This window comes from Cynoglossus semilaevis, chromosome 6 (assembly GCF_000523025.1).
Source record: "Cynoglossus semilaevis isolate Cse_v1.0 chromosome 6, Cse_v1.0, whole genome shotgun sequence".
Classification (NCBI taxonomy): Eukaryota; Metazoa; Chordata; class Actinopteri; order Pleuronectiformes; family Cynoglossidae; genus Cynoglossus; species Cynoglossus semilaevis.
The window spans coordinates 2,526,709-2,533,295 of NC_024312.1; the positions used below are offsets into that span (position 1 = coordinate 2,526,709).

At 49.1% G+C, this 6,587-nt stretch overlaps 1 long non-coding RNA gene across 1 annotated transcript; it reads right to left on the reverse strand.

Moving 5' to 3' along the window:
- Positions 1 to 3,614: 3,614 nt before the first annotated feature.
- Positions 3,615 to 6,581, reverse strand: LOC112487143 (uncharacterized). Its single transcript, XR_003049951.1, has 2 exons — positions 6,380 to 6,581; positions 3,615 to 6,273 (listed from the first exon to the last, which is right to left on the reverse strand). It is a non-coding gene; the product is annotated as an uncharacterized LOC112487143 (long non-coding RNA).
- Between the last annotated feature and the right edge of the window lie 6 nt (positions 6,582 to 6,587).

Here is a 6,587-nt window from a genome sequence, read left to right on the forward strand (position 1 = left end):
AGAACACAGGACCTTACTGCCTCCTCCTCTGGATGGACAGGTCCGTCCAGAGGAGGAGGTCAGTGGACCAGAGAGAGCCTCCTCCTCCTCCTCTTCCTCCTCCTCTTCCTCCTCTTCCTCCTCCTCCATGTGTCTGTTCAGTCAGGTGTTTGGTCCCAGACTCCAGGATCTTTTCCTGGGTAATGGTTTTTCCTTTAAGCCTCCGTTGAACTGCTCACAGCTTCGCTCAGATCCGACCCGGTCACCGAGGGTTAAATTTGTCAGGATTACTGTAATCACTACAAGTAACACGTGCAGAAAGTTAGAAGAAAAAAAATGTCCTTTATCCATTCATGGAGCGTGAAAGAGTTTGTCCTTCAAATACACAGATATATATTTATATATTTATATATTTATATTCCCAAAACGTCCTCAATGAAGGAAACACATTTGAAGCAGAAGTTTTAGAACAGGATGTTTTTTTTTCTGCCACTGTTCATTTTCTTTTTAAATATTTACCCTCGTCAATGATCTGTGTTAATGAGCAGGGCGTCACATGTCACCTGACTTTTACCGTCACCTCCGTGATTCGCTGACCTTTTCTCCTGAATGTCACGACAGCAGCTTCTCCTCTTCCTCCTGGATGACTCTTCCTCTCATACCTCTCTCTCTCTCTCTCTCTTTTTTTTTATATAAAACCCATCCATCCATTTTCATCTGTTTATCCGTTACCAGGTCGTGGGGGCAGCAGTCTCCACCCACATCACACTGCACCGTACCAACCCCCCCCCCGAACCTTCCTGGAGGTGGTGAGTCCACTGGAAGGAACCAGCCGCCCTGACCAAGATTCAAACTTGTCCAGGAGGTGAACCCTGGGGTTCCACACCAATGACAGAGACGTTGACTCTGGGCCAAAGAGCCACTTATATAAAACCATTAATGCACATTACAACAACATTCATAGCACCCCCAACAGGTGAGGGAGGGAATCGTGGTTGTGAACTACTCTCTCCAAGTTGTGGAAAACTTTCAGTTTCCCCTCGTTCTCTTGAATCGACCCTCTCTCTCTCTCTCTCTCTCGCTCTCGCTCGCTCACTGCTGGCGTTCCCACTCCTCTGGCTTCCTGCCCCCCTGAGCTGAGCCATCCTTTCTATACCCTCCTCTTCTCCTGTGTCCGGATGTGTTCAGTCCATCTGTCAACGCGTCTGTCCGCCGCGGCGCAGAAAGGAAGAGGAGACAGGAAGGAGATGACAGACGAGCAAAAGCGAGAGGAGCGGCGAAGGGTCTCGGAGGAGGCGTCCCGAGCCGTCGACGGCTCCGATCTGCTTCCTGTATAGACAAACAGTAGATTTGATTGTGGTAGTGGAACAGATCCAGCCAGTCTGGTCCAGCAGCAGCAGAACCTGGACCTGGAGTCCTGCTTTGATGTGCACTGATCTGTAGGCTCTCCAGACTCTGTCGACTGTCGACAGATTCTCTTTTAGGTCACGGCATTATTTGGAGAGACCGAGTGGTCGTCTCAGGCTCTGCAGGGTTTTCCCTCAGAGGCCTTGATTTCACGCATCATCAATCCTGACCTGTGTAACCCTAGAGGAACCCCTTTGTTCTTGACATCAAAGAGGTCCCCGAGGACCAGAGATCAATCAGCCACTGATACTGAAGAAGAAGAAGAAGAAGATTCCATCCTCTAGGAAAAGCCATCAACAGCGTGACTAAAGCAGGGGAATCCCTGTGTGGAGAACTCATTGATCTGATCAGCTCTTCTCCTGGCCAATCAGATCCTCTCACAGGTCCACGTCCACCAGGAAACGGTGAATTCATCTGCCTTTCTTTGACCGTTCCTAGAGTCTCTGGTCGACTGACGTTGTTGTCAATTTCTGTGGTTTTCTATCGTTTTTATGACATCAGCAGTCGTTAATGACGTTGTTAACGATGTAACGAGTCCAGATCCTGGATCAGTACCAACAGATCCTGGATCAGAACTAACAGAGACGGACCTGTTGAACTCTGAACAATCAAAGCTTTTTTACACATAAGAAAAGCCACATGTTCATGATTAAAGGTGCAGCAGAGATTCCAACAATCACCAAAACTGACAGGAATTTTCTTAGGTCGAGAAAGAAACCTGCCCACACCCGTTGTACACCCGTTGTACACCCGTTGTACACCCGTTGTACACCTTTTACACCAACTACAGGAAATGGTTCCCAGTGAACTTTAACATTCGATCAAATATATCGAGGTACAGAACAACCAGCAGCTGTTGGACCGAGGTTCTTATTCATCTTCAACCTGACTTTACTTTCTCTCCTGGCAGCCTCGTACGTAGTACACCTGTAGTACACCTTTTACACCAACTACAGGAAATGGTTCCCAGTGAACTTTAACATTCGATCAAATATATCGAGGTACAGAACAACCAGCAGCTGTTGGACTGAGGTTCTTATTCATCTTCAACCTGACTTTACTTTCTCTCCTGGCAGCCTCGTATGGTCCCTACTGTCAGCCCACCCCTGTGCTTGGATGACGTTTGATTTTTATGGGAGCGCCGTCGGAGCTGAGCCGCCTTCAGATGAAGCGCTCGGTGCCTAAGTGGTATTAGCTGCAGGGAGATCCTTTAAGACGCCACAGACATGAGACCTGTGTGGCAGCTGGTGCCGCCCCCGGGGCTGATGGGATTGATGGAGCCGTGGGAGAGTGCGGCCAATGCGGGGCGTGAGGTCGGGCGAGGATTTTAGACAGGGGAGAGTGGAGGGAGGAAGGGGGAGGGGAGGTGTTGAGGTGCGAACACCAACCGTGCTCGAGTCCAAGTATCAGGTATCAGGAATGGACGGGGGCAGAGAGGGGGGGGGGGGGGGTGTTGAGGTGCGAACACCAACCGTGCTCGAGTCCAAGTATCAGGTATCAGGAATGGACGGGGGCAGAGAGGGGGGGGGGGGGGGTGTTGAGGTGCGAACACCAACCGTGCTCGAGTCCAAGTATCAGGTATCAGGAATGGACGGGGGCAGAGAGGGAGGGGGGGGGGGGGGGTGTTGAGGTGCGAACACCAACCGTGCTCGAGTCCAAGTATCAGGTATCAGGAATGGACGGGGGCAGAGAGGGAGGGGGGGGGGGGGGGGTGTTGAGGTGCGAACACCAACCGTGCTCGAGTCCAAGTATCAGGTATCAGGAATGGACGGGGGCAGAGAGGGGGGGGGGGGGGGGGAGGGGGGGGGGGGGGGAGTGTGCAGTTCTGCTGAGGATTACAGGAGTTTGGCTCATGGTCCAAAGTTCTTCCACTAATCCTCAGTCCAGGACGTAGATGATGACATCACTGCAGTATTGGGGTTTTTTTTTCTTCACATATATGGTCCATATGTGCCTGATCATCTGGAGGGGGTGCTGTGGCTCAGCGGTGTGACAGTTGGTGGCCCAGGTTGCAGAGCGGTGACTGTGGTAATCGCTGGATCACAGGCATTTGGCGAACAGCTGTCGACTCTTAGCGCGAAGCAGCCGCGTGCTTCACGCCGCCGTTTTGTGTATCACTGTCACAGCTGAAGTAAGAGGTGAAATTCACTGTGGGCGGATTCAAACCTGAATATGAACAAACACTGGTAGAGTTGTTTTGAAAAACTGAGATAAGATCAGGTTGGTTCTATGTTTGATTCAGTTTCAGGGAAAAGTTGAACCAAAGGAACCGATCCCTAAAACTGACGCTAATGGTTTTTATTTCAGTTCAATTCAGCTTTGTTTACAAGTGATTTCAAGAAGATCGATGTGCAGTCCAAGGGTCTGATCGGCACAGATGTAGTGTATGTATTTATATTTTTTATTTTATTATAGTTTGGGGTAAAACACAAAAATATATCAAGCTGGTAAATCATAAACATATATATATGTTTTAACCCTGATGAACTGGAGCCTCGGCTGCTCGGGCTTTAACCCTGAGTTGTTGTCGTTGCCTTTGATCTCCAGGCGGCAGCAGTCGAACAGAGACCACTTCCTGTGAGCTGGAGCCAACGAGGCACTCTCTTAAAAAACCTGGACTCTTTGTTTGTCTTCAGAAGTGTGTTAAACTCCTGGCTCTGTGTTCTCTGGACCACTGCTGCCCACTGGGTCAAAGGTCAGCCCCCGTGCTAATTGTTCCGACAGTGATGGAGTGGAGTGAGATCTGTTCTCCTGGACTGACTCCAGGCATGTGAACAATACACTCTGTGTGTGTGTGTGTGTGTGTGTGTGTGTGTCAGTCTGGGTGGTCTGCTGATGAACCAGTCTTTGCTACACGGTTCAAGCCAAGAGTTTTTACTTTTTGTTTTGTTGCACAAAGCAGGCGCCCCCTGATGGTGGAGGTTAATTGGAGAGGCTACGTCCACGCTACAACCCTCATTAAGAAAACTGTTTGTATCGGAAGAAACACTTCTGTGAAGCGGACCAGAGTTTACAAACAAACAACAGCGTTCTCTCCTCTGCAGTCGCTGTGTCTCAGAACTGATGAGGATTCTGAAACCACTCGAAATCTGAAGAAGTATTTGAGTAATTACAGCGATGTTTTGACATTTCAATAGTGTTTAAATCAAATGTCAGTAAGGTCAGGCTGGCTCTACGTAACCATGGCAACGATCGAGCAGGAAGTGAGAAATAGACAGAAATATATCTGAACCAGAGTCAGTCAGTGTGACGTTGAACCTGCCACTAGGGGCGCACTCACACCAGGGCCATCATTCTTGAAGTCCAGATTCTGTGGCTGTTGGGAGGTGAAGGAACAACTGGTCCTGGAGTGAGTCCAGCCTAAAGGACCACTTTGTGGCCCAGAGCCCATATTGACCCACAGTCAGTTTTTCCATCATGTTTCATCGTCTATTTTCCAAATCTAGAGAATCTGAGTTTCATCTACGAGGATGAAAACACTGAACATGAAGGCTGAGTCTTTCAGGTCATGGAGGCCAACGCCCCCCCCTGACTTCACCCTCCTCCCCCTCGCCCCCTCCCAGCAGCAGGCTTCTTCATTGTAATAGTCCCAGCTCTGGTATGTCCCACTGACCTGACACTCATAATAAGGACCACGGTCTAATTAAAGGGGCCTTCCTAAAAATAAGGTCAGACAACAAGCAGCAAATCAGCAGCAAACAACCACATAATGACCGTCATCCTGTCTCCACGACAACGGCGGTTCCAGGAGGTCGGGTGAGGAGCTGCGGTGTTATTACCCATCCTGCCCCGGGGGCTTCTTCTCAGTTTATCACATTCCTCTCGTTTTTGGGTCGTACTTACGTGGGAAGGAACAGACGCGGTGAAGATACCTTAACGCAGTCATGTGACACGAACAGCTGCTGAGACGTCAGGAGCCTCGTGTCAGGACGTGCAGCTCTTGACTAATGTCCTCTCACAAAGTCTTGGGTCGGATTCCCGTCCAAACAAGTGGACGACGAGTCACGAGTCTTTTCACACCACATCTTATGTACGTGCTCTGATTGGCCGACAGTCCATGCTCTTCCTGAGACTAAAACCTCCTGGATGTTTTTCATTAGGAAACGGGACAAATTCAATTCCATCACATGCAGTTGACAGTTTTTGTCTTCCTTGTTTGAGCTGCAGTGACAGAGTGAGTCTTTGTTGGTCTGCAGGACGTCGTCGACCTCCTCACCAAGTTACAGCTCGATTAGGACCAGAGACTGGACCTTTGTTCTGGTCCTGGTCCACGGACAAAAAGACGGGAAGTTTTTCATTTTTTCCAAAGTCTCCTACTGTTGACGACGTGCTGCTGCTGCTTCTTCATCGTTTGTTTGTTGTTTTCCACCAGGCAGGAAGTTGAAGCATGACTGAACTGGTCACGTGTGTCTGATTCACTGAAATCTGTGGTTCTGGTGGAGACGACGTGTACTGTACATGTGAGGAGTTGTACTCTAAAGTGCAGTAATCTGGTCGTTGTTGTTGTCGTTGACCTCTTTCTACATCCAGACGAGCCAACTGTGTGAATCCTGGTGTGAATCCTGGTGTGAATGCACTCTAAGGCTGATTACTCCCCGTCACCGTCTTCACCAAAACTGACCAGATAAATGTCGGGACTCAAACAGATTGTAAAGTGAAACGGTGTCAGCCAGATTCTCAATGAAGCTCCAGAGCAGATGTTCCACATTAAAAACTTCCCAGGAAATGAAGGAACGCTGCCGTTTGAGCCGCTGGAACGCGTTTAACGTGGCGCCTGCAGCAGTTCATTAGTGGAGGAAGAGTTTGTTTCAAATGAAAACAGAGACGGGAGCAGGATGTGATGATACGGTCAAGTACCGTAATCATGTACTCTTTGGCCGAGTAATCCTGAACATTCAGACAGAAACCAAAAAAATAAATAAAGTTTAAAAAATGAAAGCTGTTGAATTTTTAATTTGCATCGACAGGTTCACCACAATACTGAAGGACTGACGTGAATATTCTGACTGTAGCTTCATGTAGTCATGTGACCGTGGACACACTCCTGCGCCTCCTGTTGTTGTTGCCTGAACATGGAGACCTCTGGCTGACGTCCACGTCTGAACAGTCATTTGGATGTGGAAGAACGCCCTCGTCTTTCCCAACGGCCTGACGAGGAATGTCAGAAATGTTTCACCGAGAGGAGACAGAAGGAGAGTTCA